The sequence below is a fragment of the Myotis brandtii genome, unplaced genomic scaffold, assembly GCF_000412655.1.
Source record: "Myotis brandtii unplaced genomic scaffold, ASM41265v1 scaffold724, whole genome shotgun sequence".
NCBI lineage: Eukaryota > Metazoa > Chordata > Mammalia > Chiroptera > Vespertilionidae > Myotis > Myotis brandtii.
Window position 1 is genome coordinate 974,762 of NW_005370857.1, and position 26,671 is coordinate 1,001,432.

At 38.7% G+C, this 26,671-nt stretch overlaps 1 protein-coding gene across 1 annotated transcript in view; it reads right to left on the reverse strand.

The window, feature by feature from the left end:
* CHRM2 (cholinergic receptor, muscarinic 2) overlaps positions 1–26,671 on the reverse strand; it is a 138,447-nt gene that overhangs the window by 98,783 nt on the left and 12,993 nt on the right. The window lies entirely within an intron of this gene.

Here is a 26,671-nt window from a genome sequence, read left to right on the forward strand (position 1 = left end):
TTTGGAATTTCAAAGTCCAACTACTATATTTGATTGAAGTTTTCTATATTTACACAGCGAAGAAAGGATGACCTGCTAATTGTCCTGTGTAAAAACTGACCTAGGATTGGGCTGCAACCAACTTTTAAAGATCTACTTGTTTACGATTTGCCCTTTTACGTTCAGGGTTGTCTTAGAGCTGTTCCATCTTCGCTGTAGTCTGTTCCTGGTGCCCCTGGAGCTGCATTTCCTGGGATTTGTGGAATCTACTTTTGCTCTGCTTGCTCCTCTGTGTTCCTCTACTCCCCACTGATGGGCACACCAGCTGCTCCAGAGCCTGCAGTTACATCTCCCACAAACATCGCCACTGTCCCTAGGCTGGACTAAGGTGCAGGGAGAAAAAGTGCCTGCATGAGTTCAAAGGACCAAGAAAGTAGTGTGTTTAACACATGTCACAACAAAAGATCACAGATAAGCAAAGCAACCGTGAAAAAGAAAAACATGGTTGGAGGCATCATGATCTCTGATTCAAAGTATACTATGAAGTTACAATAATCAAAACAATAAGGTACTAGCACAAAAACAGACCCATGAATCAATGGAACAGATAGAGAGCCCAGAAATAGACCCTCACTTTATATGGTCAATGAATCTAATACGAAGGAAGCAAGAACATATAATGAAGAAATAACAGTCTCTGCAACATATAGTGTTAGGAAAACTGCAGATACATGCAAAAAAAGGGGGGGGGGACTGGACCACTTTCTTACACCATATACAAAAATAAAATCAAAATGGATTTCACCTAAAACCATGAAACTCCTAGAAGAAAACGTAGGCAGTAAACTATTTGATTATCAGTCTAAGTAATACATTTTTGGATAGTCCCTTTAAGCAAGGAAAACAAGAATAAACAAATGGTACTTCCTAAAACTAAAAAGCTTCTCAGCAAAGGAAACCATCAATAAAACAAAAGACAACCTGCTGAATTGGAGAAGATATTCGATAAGGTGTTGCTATCCAAAATATGTAAGAAACTCAATAAAAAATTAAACAATCTGATCAAAAATTAGGCAGAGTATTAAGCGAAATAAGCCAGTCAGAGAAAGTATCACATGATCTCACGCATATGTGGAATCTAATGAACAAAATAAATTGATGTACAAAAATAGACCCAGAGCCCTAACCGGTTTGGCTCAGTGGATAGAGCATCGGCCTGCAGACTGAAGGGTCCCAGGATCGATTCCGGTCAAGGGCATGTACCTTGGTTGCGGGCACATCCTCAGTAGGGGGTGTGCAGGAGGCAGCTGATCGATGTTTCTCTCTCATCGATGTTTCTAACTCTCTATCCCTCTCCCTTCCTCTCTGTAAAAAGTCAACAAAATATGTTTTTTAAAAAATAGACCCAGAGATATAGAAGAATGAACAGACAGTGGAACCTCAGAAGGAAGACAGGGGAGGGTGGGTGGGAAGAGATCAACCAATGAACTTGTATGCAAACAGTGGACACAGACATTGGACTGGTGAGGGCCTGTGGGGGAGGGGCAGGGGCGGTTGGAAAAGGTCAATGGGTGAAAATGGGGGACTTACGTAATACTTTCAACAATAAAGAGGAAGAAAAGTAAAAAGGCACTATTGAACAACAACTAATAAAAAAAATGGGCAGAGGACATGAAAAACATTTCTCCAAAGATGGCCAACGGACATATGAAAAGATGTTCAGCATTACTATCACGAGGGAAATGCAAATCACAGACACAAGGAGATATCACCTCACACCTGTCAGAATAGCTATTATCAAAGTCAACAAATAACGTGTTGGCGAGGAAGTGGAGAAATAGGAACCCTTGTGCACTGTGGTGGGACTGCAAACTGGTGTAACTACTATGAAGAACAGTGTAAAGATTCCTCAGAAAACTAAAAATAAATCTACCACATGACCCAGCAATTCCACTTCTGGGTATTTATCCAACAACAACAAAAAAAAAACCCAACACGAATTGAAAAAGATATATGTGCCCACATAATTATTATAGCATTATTTACAATTATGTGCTGACACGCACATGCACGCACACACATACACACACACAATGAAAAGAAAATGAAATCTTACCATTTGGGGCAACATGGATGGACTATAGGGTATTATGCTAAGTGAAAAAACTCAGAGAAAGACAAACACTACAGTGGGGCCTTGACTTACGAGTTTAATTCGTTCCGTGACGGAGCTCTTAACTCAAATTACTCGTATGTCAAATCAAAAAGTGAACGAGTGAGACACGTGATGCTGGGCTGATGTTGTGGCGTTCACTGTGACGTTCGCTGCGCCAACTAGCGGTGGGGTATCTGAAGCTGGCTCGTAACCCGAATTTTAGCTCGCAACTCAAAGCAAAAAATCGGCCGAGAGACGGCTATCTCTAAAAACTCGTTAGTCGGGACACTCGTAAGTCAAGGCCCCACTGTATATGGTTTCAGTTACATGTGGAACCTAAAAACAAAACAAAACAAATAAACTAAACAAAACAAAAACAGGTTCATAGAAACAGAGACCAAAGGGTTAACTACCATAAGGAGGGGCTGAAAAGATGAAAGGGAATCCAGCCAATAATATTGTGATAAGTTTGCACGGTGACAGAGGTTTGTTAGGATTAGTGGGATGATCACATTGTAAGTTGTAAAAATGTTGAATCACCATATTATATACCTGAATCTAATATACCCAAGATAATATGGCATAATAACTATACCAAATAAATAAGTAAATAAATAAACAAATAAGTTTAATCCACCTGCTTCTGATTTTTAGATGTTAACTGGGGCTATGTGTATTATTTTTCAATGAGAGATAGATAAAAGTTAAAATTTATATACCTTTGGAAGACACAATAGGTTAACTGCTCACTTCTTATGAAGTTGCTAGCTAAGTCCAAACTCTTCTGAAATGTATACCAACTATTAATTCTCAAAATAATTCTAATTATCAATTTCTAGCAGCTGGCTGCAAAAACAGATAGATGAATAGACAGATAGACAGTTGAGTTTAAAAGAAAGATCATAGTATGAGTGTTAATAGTAAATAATTATTTTCATATTTTGTTCTGAGAGTAGGCTTTGATTGTGCAGTAAGGACCCCGAAGCCTGTTGAAGGTGGGAAGAACAATGATCTGGTAAGAGGAGGCTGAAGTGTTAAAGGCACAGCTCTTCATTTATCTAATCTGGTTTAACTTAAGAATACCATTCCATTATGTACTGACAGTTCTTCCTCTCTGGCCATGTATTAGCTTAGCATAGTCAGAGGTAGGCCACACACTCTTGTGGAAGAAAACCTGGATTTCACTCTCAGTTTAACTTAAGAATACCATTCCATTATGTACTGACGGTTCTTCCTCTCTGGCCATGCATTAGCTTAGCATAGTCAGAGGTAGGCACACACACTCTTGTGGAAGAAAACCTGGATTTCACTCTCACCTTGGGGCTTTAACAATTTATAACCAGCAACATCCTAGCAAGTCACTTAGCCGCATAGTTCATGCTTCTCCATGTAATATTTGGAAATAATAAGAGTTTTGTGAATAAGAGAATGTGCATGCAAGTTCTTTGTAAGTTGTAAAACTTACACATTTAAGAAAAATTTAATATTGTTTTAATAAATGCAACTGATCAAGAAGCGAAAGGGTTGTGTCCTTACCACAAATAGGATTAAACAGCATCTGTATGTTCCTAACAATAGTAATGGAAAGAAGGAGGAAGAGTGACAGGTGGGAAAGGCCACAGTGGGTTCATTAACATCTAAAGATCATTGACATTTGTGTCCCTACCCTACAGGCTCATGTGAGCAGCTGCTGCTGCTCTGTTTGGTTCACCCGAGCATAGCCCGTGATAGATGCTACATAAATATCTGGTGGGTGAAGAAATACAGGCTTTTCTTCCCTGTTGGTCAGTAATCAGGGTGTCTATTTTCATATCTGCCTAGAAAGCAAAACCTCAGTGACATTGGAAACCTGCCATTCAAGCAACTGAATTGCCTCACTCCATTTCACCTGAATACAGATGCAAGCCCACTGTACCTTTCCACTTTTCCAAGAACCGGGGGCCACTGCTCTATGTTCTATATGCAATTCAGAATTGTTTGGGTCTTGAAAAGATGTTTTCACTTTCCCAATGCAGTGGTCTCCGTATGGGGGTTCCTACAGTCCAGGGGTGATGAAAGATAACCTATTGGTTTGCAGGAAGAATTTATTTTTATCTTGTCCTTTAACAAATGTGCATATAGACTATTATATACTTAATCAAATGATATCCCAACCATCTATATAATTTATAAATATGTATACATTTATTAATCGGGGCTCAAAATATTATTGTGATCAGAGGTATGTAATGGACATCCTCCATACCCACCCGTGACTCTCATGTCTTCCAGTGTCCTCCTGCCGACTTTCATACGCCTACTTGGCTTCTCTGTGTCTGAGAGCTATTTCAGGAACCTCGGACGTCTGCTCTGCCCACCTCTTGTGAAAGCTGGAAATACCCCAGGAATCTCTAGCCCCTAGAAACAGTCTTCAAATGGTGATTATTTCAGGCAATGGTATATTAATACCCCAGCTCCTGCAGTCCTCAGGCAAGATAATTACGAGGCTTGTGATATTGCACCATTTCATAGAATTTTCTACATGTTTGAGCTCCAGTCACCCTCCGAGGTGCCCAGTTTAGTAGAAAACCTTTTGTTTGCTGCCTGCCCTTCCCTGTTTCATGTCTCCTTGTCTCTATATAGCTCCTGGCACTTACCTCCCAAGCAGAAGTAGGGTCCTGTTTCTGAGAGAACTCCAAACCAAAACAGGTGTGAAGTCACAATCATTCAGATGCGACTGCTCCAAACATGACCCTGTTTTAGTGATGATCAAGGCAATGTGCTCACAATCACTGACCAAGCAAAACCAGCCCCGTTTTAAGTTGCTATGGCATAGTGTAATTGCAGTGTGGTAGAATAGCAAAGAAACAGGCCAGAAAACTTGGCAGAAAAACTTTAGGTCTGTCCTTAGACTGGTTTAAGGGTCCTTTTTTCCCCCTTTCACCAGTGCCTCTGAGGTCCACACTGGGCTGCTCTCAGGTTCTGAGTAGAAGGACATGGTGGTGACGATAGTATCAGAAATAACCCTGCTTTCGTTTTGCTGGAATTACTTTTCTCCCATTAATTCACACAAACAAAATTGTGGCTCGCGAGGTTGCTGTGTTTGTTTTGTTTATTTAAACAGACTTCAATGCCTCCTGGAAAATGAAAGGAAAAATAATGACGATAATAAAAACTAAGCACTCCCGATGAGAGATGATTCTTCTTGAATCAGATACTTTTCAGTATGTAGCTTCCCTTGGGAATTTGCAAGAGTGCATCCAATTCTAATATTTATCACCTAATCCAAGGCACTGTCTTTGAGTCTTTCCTTCCAAATATTAACTCTGAAGGTTATGATGTTCTTAAAAATAGGCTTTTGAGTTCAAGGAACTATAATATGGGAGATGGATTCCTACACTTTATATTTTACAATGTACATGAACACATTAGGAAGAAGGATGAAGAATTTTATATTCTCTACGTACATTCGCTGTGTTGTTTCTAAAGGGAGTAGTAGAATACTTCTCAAGTGTTTTTAAATTAATGCCTTCTTAATTGCTTAATTTGAAGGACACATATTCTGGCTCTCAGTGACATGAATTAGATGCATACATGTTACACTTCTTAGCCAACAGTATGCAAAGATGTGACAAAACTTAGAACATTTTTCATATTGTTTACCTCACCTCTGTAATAGGTGGAGATCAGACAGGTTAGTAAGAATCCCCTGATAGTCCCACTACAAAATCCACTGAGTTTAGAATCAGTGGTTAAGATTCCTCTTGGGGTAAAGCTGCTCATTCACATTAAAAAGTCAATGAGCGGTCATTTGGCACAAAGTTCTCTCAGGTGTAATGGACATTCTCCATACCCACCCGTGACACTCATGTCTTCCAGTGTCCTCCTGCTGGCTTTCAGATGCTGACTTTCCAGTTTGCCAAGTGATGGAATTTCAATACAGAATCAGCTTTTCTTTTTAAGTAATAAAGAGCAACATATGTGTAGAGCCCCTGGAAATTGTTCATCTTTTGAGAGCAATGGCCTATGCCCTCAAGCCTAGTATTAAAATTACACAAATTATAAAGTATGAGAGATTACTAAGAATATAATCAAAATATTGAAATTCAAAATCACAATGTTCCTTGGTAATGTTCATGAAAATAATAATTGTGATGTTTTGAATTTATGTAGCACAACAAATTCACAATAAGCCATAAATCAGCCAACACTACTTCATCACATAAAATTTTCTCTCTATGTAACTTTTTAGAATATTCTATTCTTTAATAATTGTTTTATGTATTCTTATGTTAGCAACCAGATTTAAAGTTCTTTGAAATCTTTCACTACTGTGTTCATCTCGATAGTTAATAGTGTTGGATTTCTTTAACAAATAAAAACAGATTAATATACCACTTTGTGTAGCCATGTCATACCATCAATTTGTCTAACTTTAGAATCTACTGCATTCAATATACACTGAATAAATCCTTTATCTTTCTTTCTATTTATTATGTGTCAAGATATGTTTTGTCCTTTCTGGTCAGTTATTTCTTTCTCTAACCTTGAAAGTGAATTAGTCACTGGAACTGATCCTTTCTCTATCAGAATCACAGAAAGGCCTTCACATAATATATTAATTAATGCACACACCAACACATAGTCTTAGTGAAATAACTAACTTCATGAATGATACAATGAATATACCAAAAAAAATGGTTATTGATATGAACTAAATAATCTCTTCTGCTGGTCAGCAGAGATAGTTCTTGTCATCAATTTAAGAGTATTTTCTAAATTTAACACTGTGCTTAGAACATTTAACAACTAATGAATTTTTATTTTTAATTCTACAAGTGCATGAAGCTAAGGTGAGATTCTCAAATTAGTATTCCAAAAAAACACACAAAAAACAAACCCACCATTTGTATGGACTATGAGAAATACATAAACCTTGAGAAAAATATTTCACATTCTTCAGTGTTAATTCTAACATTCTGTTCTGCTAAATTCATTTTCAACTCTTTGGGGAAATATCTAATGACCAGAAATAAGATCACGTGGAATTTATTTACTGCTGTCACAATGTAGCCATTGCTGACATCAGTAACAATCCCAAGGTATTTCAGAGAAGACCATATATCCCAGTATAAGCCAGCCTTTTTGTTTCCACTATAGAAGGGAGCACAAAACAAGTTAGGATGGTGATTTTGGATAGAGATGACACTCAGAATTTTATTTTCTTTTGTCCAGTATTCTTATGTTTTTAAAAAAACTATTAAGAACACATTGAGGAGAGATATAAATGAAGGACAAAAAGGGGAGAAATTATGATTAGATTTATAGGAAAGTCAAAATGATGCCATGCAGATATGCAAATAGGAGCTCTCCCTTATAAAATACCACAAAAGCTATACCTGCTTTTACTTTTCATGACTAGTATTAATGAATGCTAAAAATGGCTCTAACAGTGGTGCCACCCCAACCCTTTCATTTCACTCTGACTTGCACCTAGGTATTCAGCAGGCAAACACAGGAAACAAAAGCAGGGAAATGAATAAAAGATAAACTGTTTTCAATTAAGAAAAATGCCCTAGCACTGCTTTCCAGCTCAGACACTCATTTATTACAAATCTGCTCTCTCTCTCTCTCTCTCTTTTTTTTTTTTTTGGCACCACTTGGCAATTTTACTTCCTAAAGGGATACAGCATGAAGGCTATTGAGCTGGAAGCAAATATGAGTTCAAATAACCTGTTTATATATGAATACATAAATGCAATAGCAGGTTTACCATGAATATGCTGATAAATTCTTCAGTCTAGATCTCTCTACTAAGACTTGTAGACCCAATAGCATACCCTAACGCTCCTCTAAGCTGCACTGTGTTTCTCAAACTCAAATGTTCAAAACTGAACTAAGTTTAGAAGACTGGCCCCATCCTCAGAGCCCAGTTGGCTATCCCAGAAACCTTCTGGTCTCATATTTTTTGGCTAACCTACCATCACTGCCATCACTACCACCACACTTACCCAATCACCCAGGTCAATCTATCTTGTCTCTTTATTTTACTTTTTTTTTTAACTGCAGAATTTAATTCATTTACATTTTAAGTAATTATTGACACATAATCATTTATTATTGAAAATTTTAAAATAAATTTTTCTGGTTGTTTCATAGATTCATTGTTCCTTATTTCTTATCCTGCTGTTTTTTTTGTAAATGTGTCTTGATGCATCTTGGAATAAGTGTAGTTTGACTGCTTTGCCCTGTCTCTTTAATAGTTTTCCAATCCATTTCCTCCAGCCTCAACATTGACTTAATTTAGAAACCATCTTCCTTTCTTATCTCATTTATTTATCTCGACTTCATCTTTTCAGTCTTCTTGCTAAAATCATTTTGTATTCTTCAATCATAGTCATTTCTTTTAAACACAAATCAATCATTTCTACTCCTTGATTAACTCTTTAAAGATATTTCACTTTCCTAAACTCAACCTTGTTAAGGCAATATGAACCTTGATAGTCTGTCACTGCCAGCTTATGAAGCTACATCTCCCCCATCAATTTAGTTGAGTTGTTCTGAACTACTTTCATTTAGCACACATTATGTTCTCCTCTCTGGCAATTCTTCAGCCTCATCTGGTATGTTATAACCCTAAAGATATCCTTGTGTACTTTTTATTTTTAGCCAGAACCACTCTAAATACACAGATATGAGTGTACCTGCACACAAAAGGCAGAAATGCTAACTCTAAAAGCACTCAGCCTTATATCTTTCTGGGTTGTATGGGCTTACTATTTACTGAATAGTCATCTAGCCTGGAGAGTACCACATTCTACCTAGAAAAATAACCCATCCTAATGAGAAAATTAACATTGCCTTTAGAGGCACTGGAAGATTTCATTATAATGTTTTCCTACCTCTTGTTTAGATTAGGGAATTCCGGGAATTCCTGAGAATTCAGAAAATCAACATTTACTTTAACCTTTCATCAGCATGGGGAAATCATGTTCTTTCTCTGAGAGAATTGTGACACAGGGCTTTTCTTTGTAATAGAAAACTGAGGCTGACTTTCCAACTGTCTCTGATGAATATCATCTCATAGATCTCTTAGAAGACGTCTAGTTCAATCCTCTAATTTCAATGTGAGGAGTCTGAAGCCCAGATGAATATCACATTCTCTCTGAACATATCTACTATTATTGTTTTAATTTTCTTTCAAAACATCTTGGAGGTTATTTCCCCATAGCTCAAATGTTTTCATTTTCCTTTTGCATTATCTGTGAAGAGATAGAAAGATAAGTCCTAGACTTATCTTTTGAAGCCCTGGATTATATGATGCATGAAAAGGTAACAGAAATTTTATGATCAAGGAAACAGTCAACCCAAGAAATTCCCTCAACCTGACACAAACCACCCATTCCCTAGCCCCCTGGAAGGTGTATCAAATTAATTGTTCTCACTCATTGGCTTCAGCTTCAAGATTTTCGTGGCCAGAAGCAAAGCTTTATATTCCTAAAATTACTGGAATCCAATCCATGTTTTACATGATGGTGACTGTGCCTTTTTTTCATTTACTTATTTAATTGAACATCAAGTTGATTGAGAATACTGCTTACAGGTGCTTGAGCATCCCACTGGATTCTGTATTTTTTAAAGGTGCAAAAGTGGTTTTACAAGTGTGTTTCATTAAGCAAAGCAAAACTGCAACAAAACAGAATCTCATCAATAATCATATGTATGGACAAAAGGGCCTATTAATCCATCGAACATAATTTGGCATTTGAGCCTTCTGCCATAAAATGGAAAAGTGATTTACCAAAGTAATATATCATTTTAAGGGCTTGGGGGTAGGGTGAGGAGGGTATAGTAACAGAAATGTTTAAACTGAGTCAATCTTGCAGCCAAAGGAGATAGAGGGTAAGGACATATTAAGACCTAAACTCACAATTGTTTACTAATGGAGCTATTAAATTTAATTTGAGAATCCATCTAAGAAGAATAAACTGAGTCATAGACAGAAACAGCATGGCCAGAAGAACAGAAACATCAGAAAATATTCACAGAATCCAACTATCAGATCTGCATTTTAAATATAACTCCTGCACTAATGGAAGGATGGGAATGGAATGATGAAAGAAGGGCGGTAGCTCCAAGCTCACATCAAGAAGAAAAATTGGAGGATTAAACTGCTAAAATCTGGAGGATTACAAATTACATTTTATTTTAAGAGGCTTCTGCAAAGTTGTTAGGATGAAGATTCTCATTATAGATGTTCAAAATATTCATTATTCATTATAGGACATGTAAACTTTATCAAACTGGAAACAAGACCAATTGTAAGCACACAGTTTTATATTTCTACCCACAGCCCCAAACTGAAGATCAAATAAAGAATAATATTGTGAAAATAATTCTGTATAACTAAATAACCTTGTGAAACTATACTTTTATTATTTCTAGGAATATTTGAACCCATACAAATAAAACAGTCTGCTCTAATCTCCTTTGCTGATTCTAGAAAAAGTTTCCAATTCTAGGATGCAAAGTGATGCCTAGATATTCCAAAGCTGTGTGAGTTAATACTGAATCAGGAAAATATAATGGGATCAAGATGCAGCACAAATGTAAAGCTCATTCAATGATAGACTTAAGTTGGTTAGTTTCCTTATGTCCATAACTGACAGCAAAGACAATCAGGTCCTGTTGAAGGAATACTGTCTTTTCTGAAGAATTCCTGGGGATTAATGGATGGTCAGAGTGAAGTGTTGGATGCTTATAAAATACTACAGGCCTGGTGCACAAAATTCGTGCATGGGTAGGGTCCCTAGGCCTGGCTGGCGATCAGGGCCCATCTGTGGGGCAACTGAGGGGGCGATCAGGGGGGCCCTCACTGACACCTGCCTTGGCTGGCCTGGAGCCACCTGCTCGCCATCCCCGTCCCTTACCACCGCTGGATGCCTCCCTCCTTGGGGCGACCAGCAGGGCAATCAGGGGACCCCTGCTGGGACCTGCCTTGGCTGGCCTGGGATCTGTGGGCTGGGGAAAGCTTCTGCATTGAGTGTCTGTCCCCTGGTGGTCAGTGCACATCATAGCGACTGGTCATTCCACCAGTTGTTTCGCCATTTGGTCAATTTGCATATTGGGCTTTTATTATATAAGATAATAGCTTACATATTGTTATTTTTAAAACATTAAGAATATTTTTCTGATTGAGAAGTAAATGCATATATATTATAAAAATTAAGATAGAACTCCAAAATATATAAAGTAAAAGTTCACCACAAGATTAAGAAAAACATGGGTGCCACTGTCAGTAAAGTGTAGGGAGATAGAGCTTGAATAGTAAGGGGGCGGTGAGCAGAGTGGAGGACTGTTCCCAGAAGTCTGATGTCAATGTCAAGGAGGTCAGGAGAATGGCAGCCTTAAAAAGAGAGAAGAGTGGGATAAAGGGGTTTTTCTTTGTTTCCTAGGACAGAGGATAGAAGAGACATGACCCCTTGGTTTAATTTCACTGCAAAGGAACTTTAGTAGGAATAAAGTTCCTTAGACATCTTCAAATATTTACAAGTTTTCTCCATTTTGTTGCTTTAGCCCTTTTCATTTTGGGGCTCAGATTAACTTACAGACACCCATTTGTTTGCTTGCTTGCTTTTATGTTTAGGCCATAATTATTTATTCTGATCATGCTGTAGATCTTTTTTTGGTTTCTCTTGAGATTTGTATATTGGTTTGCACCATCTTGATATTCAGGGACCATCAAGTATGATAACCCAGCTAGGGTCTCATAAGACCAATATCATTTCACTGAAGAGTTAGATGATAGTTTTCTTTTATTTGTCACAGAAAATAAATCTTGTTCATTCTATCTTCTTAAAGTATACTCTTGATTCATATAACAAAGAAAAGAAGAGAATTGACATTAACTAAATTAAATGAAGCACAACTTACCAACTATCAATAATTTAAGAAAAAGGAATTCTCTAAAAACAAAAGAAATGTTCAAAGCATACACCTTTCCCCTCATCTTTCACAGTCAAGCTTGGCGTTTATCTAAGACAATAGGATTTATTCATTTATTCAACCAGAGTTAAGCTCTACTGTATACCAAATACCATTTTAGACCCCCGTGATTTAGTGGCAAATTAGGAAGCTCTTGTCCCTACCTTCTAGTGGGATATTAAAAACATAAAGTAAAAGTTACATAAACGACTGCATTAAATTCTAGGAAGGCAATAGACAAGGTGCTAAAATGGCTTATAAGCCAAGCCATTCTTTTAGACTGGATGCACCGGGAAAGAATTTTTGTGGAGGGGCAGATAATCAGACTGAATAATAGGAAGGTACTTTCCATGCTGATCATGAGAAGGTTCCCTATGCAGAGAGCAGTATATGGCATACTCTCCATGCAGAAGCCTCAAGGCAGAAAAGGGCATATGTTCAAAAACAACAACAACAAACACTGAAAAGCAAATAAGTGTGGGCTAGAACCTGATTGAAGCAGCTCAAGACAAGAGAAAAGAGGTGGGAAGTTCTAGACCTCGCACTGAAGGCCATGATAAGGAGTTTAACAAAGAAAGAAAGGGGAGAATAAAAATGAGTCATCACAAACACTCCCTCAGCCTGGTGATCCAGCTTTAATTACCATCATCAATAAGTCATGTTGACAGTGTTGGAGTCCAAGGCAGGCTGCCCCCAAAAATCCTAAGTGGCATATTGGTTATTTTGAATGAAAATTCTGGAAAAGTAACCAGTGATGGAAGGGCTGGTGACCTTCCATTGTCTCCTTGGAGCAGGAAGTAAATTTCCCCTGTGCAAGGTGCCCTTTTTGCTGCAAGGGGGCTGAGAGAGACATTCTGATCATGAGTTAAGGAATTCAGGGTGAAAGCCTGCATAAACAAACTTGTTACTTCTTACTAATTTACTACCCCAAACTCATTCTGTTTAGATTACTCACTAATGAGCACTCAAACATAAGTTTCTTTGTTCTGTCAGCTCTTCATGCATTTCTTGTTTCTTTGTCTAAGTTATAAATAGCTTTCTGCTTCCATCCTTTCTTTGAGCATCTTTTATGATCTCCTGTGTGCATATCTCAAACTGGTTTTTCTCCCATTAATCTGGTCTTGTTTTGATTTTATTAGTCCAACATAAGAACTCAGGAGGGGTAGAGGGGTGAGTGTCCCCCTCTCCAGCAATAGCCTCTACCCTTAATCTTCTGTGGTCTTCATTCCCAGAAAACCATAGCCTTAGTCTAACCATGAGACATCAGACAAACCAAAATTGAGGAGTAGTCTACAAAATACCTGACCAGGACTCCTCAAAGCCGTTAAAGTCACTAAAAACAAGGAAAGTCTGAGAAACTGTCACAGTATCAGGTGCCTGCAGAGAAAGAAACCACAAGTACATTTATTGTGGTATCTGGAAGGAATCTCAATAGAGTATGGGCTTTTGTTTAATAATAATATATCAATATTGGTTCATTAGTTGTGTGTAAAAATATATTGGGTAAAAATTAAGGAAATCCCAATAGAGTATGAGCTTTTGTTAATAATAATATATCAATATTGGTTCATTAGTTGTGTCAAAATGCATCACACTCCTGTATTTAACAACAGAGAAACTAGGTGAGGGGTATATGGAAACTCTCTCTATACTATCTCTGTAACTTTTCTGTGAACTCTAAAACTATGCTAAAATTAAAACATTTATCTCAAAAAATGAGTCCTAAAGTTTCCAGACTTATGGTGGTGCCATTTCCTGAAATGAGAAAGGCAAGGAAACAGAGGAGGGATGGATGCAGAATGAGAAGAAAGAGGTTTCAAGAGGCAGCAAAATTTTACTCTAGACCACTTTAAGTCAGAGATATGGTGAAACATCCAGAGAGGGAGGCCAGACAGGTGGGAATGGCATTGTAACGTTATTTACCGCAGCCAAGATATAAAAGCAACCCAAGCGCTCAATAGATGACTGGGTAACGAAGACGTGGTACATATATACAATGGAGTATTACTTGGCTACAAAAAAAATAAAATAAACTCTCACCATTACTACAACATGGACGGACCTAGATGGTAATAGGCTAAGTGAAATAAATCAAACAGAGAAAGACAAATGCCATATGATTTCACCTCTATGTGGAAAAGAACAAAATAAACAAAACAGAAACAGATTCATCGATACAGAGAACAAATGGAGGATTGTCAGATGGGAGGGGGTTTGGGGACTTAGATGTAAAAAGTGAAGGGATTAAGAAATACAAATTGGTAGTTACAGAATAGTCATGGGGATGTCAAGTTACAGCATACAGAATATAGTCAATAATATTGTAACAACTATATATGGTGCCAGGTGGGTATTAGAATTATTAGGGGGAATCACTTCATAAACTATATACTTGTCTAACTACTATGCTGTACACCTGAAACTAATATAAGATAATATTGCATTTCAATTGTAATTGAAAAATAAATAAAGCAAAATTTTACAAAATAAATAAATAAATAAACAAACAAACAAGAAAGTAGAATGGTGGTTGCAGGAGGTGGTGAAGGAGAAATGGGGTGTTACTGATTAATGGGTACAGAGTTTCAGTTTGAGATGATAAAAGTGTGGGAGATGGGTGATGATAATTGTTACACAGCAATGTGGATGTATCTAATGCCACTGAACTGTGCACTTTAAAATAGTAAATTTTAGGTTAAGTATTTTTTACTTCAATAAAAACAGTGAATGGCTCTGGGTGGTTGGAACACAACCACTTATTTTCTAGTATCCCTTGCAGTATTATAAATGTAATAACAAAGAACAGCGAAGTAGACACACACACACACACACACACACACACACACGACACAAGCACTTATTTTCTCGTATCCCTTTCAGTATTATAAATGTAATAACAAAGAACAGCGAAGTACACGCGCGCGCGCGCACACACACACACACACACACACACACACACAAATGAGAAGTGCTGAAAAGAACAATGAAGGTGGAGAGGGACAGCTGTCGACAAGGCATGTCTCCCTGAAGTAGTGACTTGCAGTTGCTTGACTTTTTCTAAGGGTCATTTCCCAGAAGGTCTTTTCTTTAAACACCCCAGATGCCTTCGATGACTATTCCCAAGGATGACAATGCGGCAGAGAGACGAAGACACTAACTTGCTTCAGCTCTTACTGGCTCTGTGATCTTATTCATGTTACTCAACCTTTCTGTGCCTTGTTTTCCTTATCTGTAAAATGGGATAGTATTAATCTTCCAGGTTTGGAGAAGACTGATGAAGGTAAATTATACATAGAACAGTTGGGCCTTAAGATGTACTCAATGAAGGGCAGCTTTAATTACCATACACAGTGTCGTTGGATGGAGATATCTGTCATAGTCTCTCCAAGGTGAATGAAGTCAGAGGTGCAAAGCCTGTGTCCTGCACTCTCTTCAGCTGGAAGGTTCCATTGTTACTCAATATATGTAATTCCTTTCTGAAAACCTGCTAAAATAGTTTGCACTGAATTCCCATACCTTCCAACAGTGAAGGGCGGCTTTAATTACCATACACAGTGTCATTGGATGGAGACATCTGTCATAGTCTCTCCAAGGTGAGTGAAGTCAGAGGTGTAAAGCCTGCATCCTGCACTCTCTTCAGCTGGAAGGTTCTATTGTTACTCAATAGAGCATAGCCTGTGGTTCCTGGCTATCAGGAAGAAGGTAGTCCTCTGGGCTTCTCCCTAGAGCACTCTGGTTAACAGAGTTTCCTTCTGCCTCCGAGTCACCGTTCTCACTACTGCACAACATGGCAATTTCCTTTTTTGAGGCTGGACATCCTCCAGGGATTCTGCAAAGAAAAATTACTTACTTTGAAAGGTAGCTAATGCTCACAAAATATGCTGTTCAGAACCTTCTTTTTTCTCAGAATAGTCTGATCAATCTCCGTTAGTTATTCTTAGCTGTGCACACACAGCAGTACCTTGCCTGGTGTTAGAGGCAGCTACATGAAGAGCAGAGGTGACGTCGCAGTTCTGATTCCACGGGCCCACATCTTTCCTTAGATTACATCTCTGTCACCTTCTTCCTCGAGCATCTCAGGAAGACACACGCCCAGAGCTTCCAGAAATTACATTTAAGTGCAAACTAGACATTTCTTAATTCTCCCCAAGATTAGGAATATATCATCTCCATTTTAAAGGAATTTCCTTGACAATTTGGAAATAACTTTAACCTATGAGCTCAGGTTAGAAAAATATACCTGCAGGAATATAAATTGTAAGGTTCATGCTGGGGTTTGGAGAAAAACAATTAGGAACATCTGGATATAGGGTGTGTTGGACAGAGAGAATTCCTTATTCCTCAGGGGTGAGCCTAGTCAACCGAGGAGGTGGCCAAAGTGCCATGTCTGCTTCTTGTTTGTGAAAGATCACTGGGTCCAATGGGAATAAGTCAGTCAGTCTAACAAGAAACATAATTTAAAGATACAGTCAACAGCCCTGACCAGTGTTGCTAAGTAATTAGATTATCAGACTGAGCACGAAGGGTCTTGGGCTTGATTCCTTATCTAGGGCAGGTATCTGGATTTCAAGTTAGCTCCCAACCCACTCTCTTAGAAAAGTAATGGAGAAAATATCCTCAGGTGAGGATTAACAAAATGAACAAACAAAAAGATACAGTCAACTCATAAAAAAATAGCAGCCCTATAACAGTACTATATAGCTAAAAAACCAAATAAAGAGTTGGAGGTTTTATCTGAATCTAAGTTTTTATGAATGGTAATAATAATTGTAGCATACTCATTTTCATAGCATTTTAAGTGTTTACAAAATGTTTCCAAATGTATTTCTTCTGACTCTTGAATAAGCTTAGGAAGTCAGAAGTATAGCTATTGGTAACATCCATTATAGAAACGAAGAAGCTACAGGGTTAGGTGAGGTCCGGAGGGATGCCGTTTTGGAGAAAGGTGCAGTGTACCTGAATTGTAAGAATTGACTTGTTTCCTGATTCTGTCATACGCTTAAAGCTGATATTAGACAAACTCTTAAATAGTCATATTCCTCACCTGGAAATCAGTAATAACACCTACCTCACAGGATTGCACAGAAAGCAATAGATGCAAAAATAAGCATGAAATCAGTAAATATTCAGCGGGTATAAAATGGTCATTGTCTTCCTTAGCTCAAGAAGCAAAGCTACCTGCAAAGGGCTAGAATTCCGCGGTAACTGAGCACACTGCCACCCCTTCTCCTCAGAACATCATCTACCCATCAGTGTTGAGTATCATAACAATATCGAAGAGCAACAACTAATTCTGAAGGAAATGAGGGCCACACAAATTGGGCTGTGAGACAGAGAAGTTCTTTTCTTGAATAGGTGATCACTTTTCATTGGAATAATCACATCAACATTGTTTTGAAACTCCCAAATCACTTTATTAACCAGAATAACTTCTTACAATTTTCCCATTGGAGGAAATAAAACACATCATAGCCCCACTTTAAATTAAGAGAAACCATGAGGCACAGGGCTCATCAACAAAGAAACAGTCTGAAGAGAAAACACTAACCTCTTTTATCTCAAAATGTATTCCCTAGCAGAGAGCTTTTGCCCTGGAGATTGAGGACTGATGATTGGTGTGACTTGAAAAATATTATTCCTATTCATGTATGTAATTCCTTTCTGAAAACCTGCTAAAATAGTTTGCACTGAATTCCCATACCTTCCAACACCACAGGTCAACATTTCACTTTAGGCTGAAGCAAGGATGAAACCAGGAAGGTTCCCAGGGGTTTCACATCTCTGCTCTCCCCAGCGCAGGCCTGGGCAGGACTGTGCACATGTATAGGACACCACAGGGAAGAGGGGCATTCAGCTCCTACCCATTTTAAGAGGCTCCATACTAGGGACCCACGGACTAAGATATGACTTGATGCTCTAGTCTTCTGCGGGGGATGGCAGCACACAGGTCAAGTTCAACTGTTTAAAGACAACAGAACAAAGCAGCATGCCTAGCAGAGCCAAGGCAAGGAAGAAAAGGGGAATGGAGATCATCTTAATGCAGCCCCGAGGGAATAGCAGCTATCAGTCCCAGAAAGCTCTCCTCAAAGCTCCCCAGGGGATACTTTATGCTCCCCCTGCCCGCCCCCCCACCAGAGGATTTGGTAATATATTATCAGATCCATCACCTCATTTTATTTTAACAAAAACTCCAAAGGTTGATAATAACAAGTTGAGGAAATTCAGGATTAGCCGTCTCAGGTGCCTTGCCCAGAGTGATACGGCTTGAATGAGAATTCAGAATGCCCAACTCCTATCCGGTTGTGTTTTCTGAGATATATATCATATATATATCTGATAATATATCCAATACCAGAGGATTTTCAAATCTTATAGGTAGCTGTCCTTCAGATCTACTTCCCCCCAAACATCAAAGCACCTCCCAAGGTGGGGCATTTTCCTCCCCACTCTGCTTCTTCAAATGCAAAATGGGGCCACAGTCAGATCACAAGATAGTGCCAAGTAAAATTAAAAGTATATATCCTTATCACATGCTCTCACTCTTGTGGAATCTAAGTAACAAAATGAACTGATGAATGAAGTGGATCCAGAGACAGGGAAGCATGGAACAGAGTGGGGAATCTTGGAGGGAAGGTGGGGGAGGGTGAATGGATGGGAGGTAATCAATCAAGGACCTTATATGGATATATGCATGGCCCTTGGCCACAGACAATGGGTGGTGAAGGCCTGGGGCTGGGGGAGGGCCAGAGGTGGTCAGTGGTGGAAAAAAGGATTGTTAATACTTTTAACAATAAAGAATTATTTAAAATACATAAGTTTCCCACTAAGTGTGTGCATGTGGGGGGGAGGCGGGAGAGGGCGGAGGACTGCTTTACAGAGAACAAGCATCTGAGACTTCTTCTTTGCCTCCACTGAGTGGATATGGGGTTTCCTTGGGAGGGAGACAGACTCCTTCCTGTGGGTCATGGAGTTCTACATGTGAAGTCCCTGAGGCTTTGAGTTCTACAGTGAAGTCCCTGTTCTTTGAGGGTGAGTTGATTCAAAAGAAAAATTTGGACCCATCATTCTTAATTGACTTCTCTGTAACCCAGCTAGAGGATTTATTACAGATGAGTTTGCAGTTGACTTTTGTTACACACTCAAGGGCACTTCTGGCAAGAACACAGTGGGTTTTCTATGGGGAAAGATGGAAAACACAACCGGATAGGAGTTGGGCGTTCTGAATTCTCATTCAAGCCATATCACTCTGGGCAAGGCACCTGAGACTGTTAATCCTGAATTATTTCCTCATGTTATTATCAACATTTGGAGTTTTTGTTAAAATAAAATGAGGTGATGGATCTGATAATATATTACAAATTGTAAAGTTTTTTTTTTCTTTAACAAAGTATTATTTTAAGTCATTATTAGCAAACCCACAAATATGACTTCAAGAAAGTGGTAATCAAGCACAAATGAAGAGCTGGACCTGAGTTTTTTTTCTTTAACAAAGTATTGTTTATTTTAAGTCATTATTAGCGAACCCACAAATATGACTTCAATAAAGTGGTAATCAAGCACAAATGAAGAGCTGGACCTGAGTTCTGAAACCCAAACTGAGACACCTCATCCACTAGGTACATGTATTGATAATGGAATATAGAACTTGTCAGAGACACCTCAACAAGTCAAGTTACCCTAACCCAAACCACAAGTGGTCAGACCACAGTGCTCCTCCCATTTTGCCTTACTTTCATTCAGAACTAACTAGAACTAGTTACACTTGCAGAAGAACTGCAAGTCTCAATGAAACTTCTTCTAAAAGAGGGGTAAGGTAACTTGTCTATAAAGCACCAAATAGTAAATATTATTGACAGTGAAGGCCACATTTCATCTCTGTTGTTTATTCTTTTTCTATTTTTTTTTTATTTTTAGTATTAATACATCTGTGTCTCAAGAGGTTGAGATGGCTTACAGCGGTTCTCAACCTGTGGGTCGCGATCCCTGGAACCATTAATTGGCTGCCTCCTGCACGTTGGACCGAGCCCGAAACCCAGGGATGTGCCCTTGACAAGAATCCAACCTGGGACCCTTGGGTCTGCAGGCCGACACTCTATCCACTGAGCCAGGGCAGATAGTAAATATTATTGACAATGAAGGCCACATTTCATCTCTGTTGTTTATTCTTTTTCTATTTATTTTTCATTTTCAGTATTAATACATCTGTGTCTCAAGAGGTTGAGATGGTTTACAGCGGTTCTCAACCTGTGGGTCGCGAACCCTTTGGGGGTCGAACAACCCTTTCACAGGGGTCACCTAAGACCATCAGAAAACACATATATAATTACATATTGTTTTTGTGATTAATCACTATGCTTTAATTATGTTCAATTTGTAACAATGAAAATACATCCTGCATATCAGATATTTACATTACGATTCATAACAGTAGCAAAATTACAGTTATGAAGTAGCAACAAAAATAATTTTATGGTTGGGGGTCACCACAACATGAGGAACTGTATTAAAGGGTCGCGGCATGAGGAAGGTTGAGAACCACTGCAACATTCTTGGCTGGAGGCCATATAGAAACAGGTCAAGGCTTTATGTACTTGGCCCCAAACCCTGCTCTACAACAATGCAGTGATGAGCTTTGGGAATTCTAAAGCCACATGCAAATATAAGGGATTATTTGCTCAAACCCACGCTACTCTATTTCTGACCTCCCAGTGTGCACTTTACATATTCTGATACTTTTTCTTTACTCTTTTGGGATAGTCACTGCTTGATTCGTTACAGTAGTTATTCTCTTCATATCCAACACACAACTATAGTTTGCTGTTGAAGCCATCTGGTCTATGGTATATTTGCTAGAGGACCCCAGGCTGACTAAGACACCCCCATCTGTCCAGTGAAACCCGATTCGCTCTCTAAATGCTCTATTAAACCTGGATTCAGCTGGGTTAGCCCCCTTCTCCTCTGCGGTTGCAGGAGTCCAAGTACTTCTGTCACAGCACCTGTACATCATGCATCATTGTTTATTTCTCAGCTTATCTCCCAGGACAGACTGTAAGGGCTGGCATTACAATTAATTAACATCATCATCTTTGTATCTTAGATGTCCAGCAGAGTCCCTGGCTGTACCTAATTTTGCAGCAATAAATGTTGACGAGTAAATAAATAGACAAGTATCGGAATCAGTATCCGTCCCTTCTGAAGCGCTTACATGTGCTTCCCATACAAGCTGACTGAATGCTGCAGGGAGACAGAATGGTGAGGTGAGAATGACGCTGCCAGGAGTGATGTGTGTTTTTCCTCAGTTTTAAATATGATCAATGTCCCCTTCACATGTGTATATGCTGATACCTCTAGAATGCGAGTTCTTTTTCAGACAAGGATGAAGTTGAAGGGAGTTCCCAGTCCTGCTCATCTTGTGAGCAAGACTGCTCCAGCTCCCTTGGGAATCTCTAAGGTCCCATAGACAAAAACTAAGAAATGCTGGGGTAGGATTTCTTTCTGTTTTCTCCAATCCTTAAGGTGATACAATCTTTCAAAGAGGGATTGTCACTCTCGTCCAAATCTTTCTTTGACCTATGTGAGGATGAGTGTGGAGGCGACGTCTCTCTAGTCTCCTCAAACACAGTTTCTCTGGACACCAAGTCCCATCTGTCCTCTGATAACTGCTTACTGGTACCAACTAAAGGCACCAGCTTCTTGATGGCTTGGGGAGCTCGCGTTGGAGAAACACAAAACAACTTGCTGCGATTTTGGGTGAAATGTTTCCATTTTAATTTGGGGTTTTCATTTAGTGTGAAATTCTCCTCTAGTGAGGCAAGATAAGCAGCTTTATTTCCTGGCAAAACACCTTTTGATTTTACAACTGAATAGACCCTAAAGAGAATACAGTATTTACAAACAAGGCTTCTGGCATGTTCTCCTATGCTTCCTTGGCCTCTCACAGTTCCAAACACCTCTTAAAATAGCTTTGCGAATGCCTTCCCAACATTCCCCCAGAGCACATCACGTTCCCCTGTGAGTGACAGTGGTCTGAGGGAGCATTCTGTCACCTCACTGTGACTTTCTCTGGACCATGAAGTGCCCAGGGTCCCAGACTACACCAATTCATCAACTCACTACCAATAGCTTCTCCTTTTCACTTTCTTCTGATATAAAACAAAGCAAAAAGACAACGAAAAAAATGGGCATTTCATTTTGAAAATATTTGTGGCAAGGCTGATTACATTTATGGTTTTTAAGACTTCAAGATGAAGTCATCTGCTATTTGGGAGAAAAGTACATTGACAGTATTGGGAAAGATGACATCAAACTACAGCTTTCCAACTTGTCCCTTTTTCTTAAAGATACTGCATAGAAAACTTTTGCCAATTTGGCAGGATATTTGACAACAGTGTCTCTTAATGACCTCATGAGCTGGGGGAGCAGAAGAAGTGGACTTTAATGTTGTTTTCTAAAAGGCTGCATCCATCATACTTCCTTCAGCTTTTTTAAAAAATTGTAATACATCTTCAGGGAGAAAGACGTGCAATTTGTTTTCAATTATTCTTTATTATGTCAAGTTAAAAGGCTGAGTTGATATCTTTTCATAAGTATCAACATTATTAAAAAAGATTGGTCTAAATAGGTACTGCAAGGATGTATAGAAACCCCAATTATTTATATGCAATTCAGCAAAAATGACTAGATGCGGTCTCCATAACTTCTGGGAAGTAGGTATTCTCACTATTGGGGTAGCTCATTGAACCCCGGTGGATTCTTAGCAGAGACCCAGAAGAATGACATAATGGTGATGCATGTTCTGATAGGTTGGCCCCACATCATATCTGTCATTAAAGTTTTGACCATCACTCATGTTTGAACCTCAGCATTTCCAACCAAATCTTATCACTAAGTCATGAGACCCTATGGAGAAACATCAGGGAAACAGGAGAGGGGCGATGGAAAAAAAATCAGAAATCCTACACAAATGAGGAAGAAAGAATATGAATGTTTGTTTGTTTGCTATTTTTGTTTCTTAGTTTTGTTTTTTTTTTTAGCTCAGATCTGTCTTAGAAGGAATTAAACTAAGATTAAAAATAATCATGTGGGACATTTCATAGTGGCAGTCATATTGGGGTTATAAAATTGACATTGGGTTGGGTGTCAGGATGTTCATCCCCAAATCCTGGCTATGTCACCTGAAGTCATTGTTGCTCATAAGACAACTCACTACTATTTCTTGGTCACAGTCTCCTTAACTGCAAAATAAAGGTGTCAAGCGATGTGATGTTGAACACTTCACTAAATTCTTGAATCTATGAAGTTGAAGGAACTAACGGTAAACTGACAATGATACAATTGTCTCCAAAGTACATATTATTTTTTTAAAGTTTTCAGCTAGAAAAGGTCATGGGGGGGGGTACATATGTAATACTTTCAACAATAAAGATTTTAAAAAGAATTATAAAGATAAATAAAGTTTTCAATTATACTTCACATCCGATATTATTCTGTAGTAGTTTCAGAGGTACGGCAAAGTGGTTAGAAAATTATGTACTTGACAGAGTGGTCCCCCCACTGCTTCCAGTACCCATCTTGCCCCATACATATTTATCTCGCTATTATTGACTATATTCCCTATACTGTAAACTACATCTCTGTGTTTATTCTGCAGCTACCAGTTTGTACAGCTTAATCCTCCCACCTTTTCCCACTACTTTCTACAGACCCTCAAGTCAGGAAATGAGGTCAAAGCCTTTTCTTTGTAAGCTCTCAGGAGGTGCAGGGCCAGAGAGCACAGTTCTGCTCTAACTGCCGATGTTGCAGCAGCGCTGTGGTGAGGGCGCGTTAAGCTTGCGTAAGAAAGGGTGAAAATGGGGGGAGAGGGGGCACAAACGCAGTGTTGTGCACAAAATCAATGTTCAGTAAATATCTATTGGATAAGTAAACAAAAGAACAAATAAACGAATACTCCGATTCTATGCATAAGACCGAAGCTAGACTATGGCACGTCATCCAGAATGGCACTTAGGTTCCTCATCTTTGATCATTGTAGGTGGAATCAAGTAAGAAGAGTCAGTCGTCCCAGTGTGGGAAAAAGTCGTCTGTGGTCTGAGCTAGCTAAACTTTTGTTTCAAGATGTGTTACACATAAAAACAAACAAGGTGGATCCCTTTAAAAGTTTATGTCCTAGCCCTAACCGGTTTGGCTCAGTGGATAGAGCGTCGGCCTGCGGACTGGAGGGTCCCTGGTTCGATTCCCGTCAAGGGCATGTACCTTGGTTGCGGGCACATACCCAGTAGGGAGTGTGCAGGAGGCAGCTGATCGATGTTTCTCTCTCATCGATGTTTCTAATTCTCTATCCCTCTCCCTTCCTCTCTGTAAAAAAATCAATAAAATATATTAAAAAAAAAGTTTATGTCCTAGATACTAATTAATTTCAACTTAAACAAAGTAAAAAACACTGCTATACACCTGCCAAAGGTATCTCACAGAAAACTTTGGTCAGGGTTAGATGAAACAGAAAAATTTGTCAGAAGGGCAGATTTATTCTGAAAGGAAAAGTTTACCTAGAAAGAGAATGTCTTTGAGCTATTTCAGAAAATGATGACTTGCTATTATAAAATCAGTAGAAGAGCAGATTAGGGTAGCAAGAAACTTCAAACTTCTAGCAGACTAGTGGCATAAAATCATCATTTAAAAAAACACACATTTATCTGCAGTGTGACAAGAATAGAGCCAGAGCCAGGCACAGATTCAATGTTGAGAAGAATTTTTTAAATATATTTTTATTGATTTCAGAGAGGAAGGGAGAGGGAGAGAGAGATAGAAACATCAATGAGGAGAGAGAATCATTGATCAGCTGCCTCCTACACAACCCCCACTGGGGATTGAGCCCACAATCCAGGCATGTGCCCTTGGCCATAATCAAACCAGGGACCCTTCAATCTGCAGGCCAATGCTCTATCTACTGAGCCAAACCAGCCAGGGCAAGAAGAATTTTTAAAATATAAATCTTGGCCCTGGCCAGGTAGCTCAATTGGTTAGAGCGTCATCCCCCATACACCAAGGCTGCAGGGTGGATAGCCAGTCAGGGCACATTAAACAATCAAGCAATGAAGGCAAAAATAAGTGGAACAACAAATGGATGTCTCTTTCTTTCTCTCTTTCTCTCTCTCTCATCAATAAAATAAAATTAAGTATATAAATCTTGCCCAAATAGAGCAGGTTTCTTCTAATGAAACCAGAGGATATCAACAATGATATCACTGTATAAAGGAATTGAATACTATAAAGTTCCTAAGTTGAAGAATGGGCCCAAGCAAAGATATTGAAAGTCAGCTTTCAAAAGCAGATACCATTAGATGCCCAGTGCAAAGGCCATGTCTAAATAGCTGGAATGACTAGACCAATATATCAAACAGCATCAGCCTTCCTAAAGGCAGAGAACAGAGGACAGGGCACAACTCAGAGGAGTTCTGAACGACCTCTTACGACGTCTCTTACCTCTCATATACAAATAAGAATACTCTGTCTGCACTGGCAAAACAGAGTAAGATTTATGTTGCTCCATTTAGAGGTCAGGAGAAGTACCTTGGGTAAGTTTTTGGCTTCATCATGAGGGTGACTGCTGGGGCTTGGAAGCTCAATTGGGAAAGAGAAATGGAGAAGAAACAGCTCCGTGCTGTCCTTTCTTCCCTCTTGTATTTACACACTCAAGGGAGCAGAGCAGTTACAAAACTGATAAACTAGCCATTTAAGTCTTCCAGCAGAGAGGAGATTTTTATTACCTGAATTCCAAAATAAATAAATAAATAAATAAATAAATAAACCTTGTGAAAAATACAGTAATGAGAAAATAAAAATAGCGAAATAAAACCTATAAAATGCCAAGTAACAATGTTATTATCCCGCTAAGTGTTGACATAGGGGCAGGGTGGGTTAAAGGAAAAGAGATATAATTAAAATATTCAGAACAATAACAAATTCTGTGGCTATTTTTGGAAAGTGCCAAAATTTAAGAAAATGGAAATGTAAGATTAGAGAAAATAAAATATTGTACAAGAATAAAATAATATGGTATATATGATGAAATGAAAAAAGTATTTCTTTAATGAATAGCTAAAATTCATCTTCAAGAAGGAAAAACATTTGCTGATTTAATAAAAACACCAAAGAAAAACTAATGCTGTGAAATATTATTCTGCACTAAAAAGAGATGAGCTCTCAAGCCATGAAAATACATGGAGGAAACTTAAATGCATATTGTTAAGTGAGAGAAGCCAATCTGAAAAGGCTGTATATGGTATGATTACAATTATATGACATTCTGGAAAAAGCAAAATTGTGAAGATGGTAAAAAGATGAGTTGTTGCCAAAGGGTAGGAGAGAGGGAAGGAGAGATAAATAGGGTAGCACAAAGAATATTTAGAGCAATGAAACTATTCTCTGTGATATTATAATGGTGGATACATGTCTACACATTTGTCAAAACCCATAGGACATGCACCACAAAGAGTGAACACTAATGTGAACTGTGAACTTCAGAGGATCATGATGGGTCAATGTAGGTTCACTCATTGTAACAAATGTTCCACT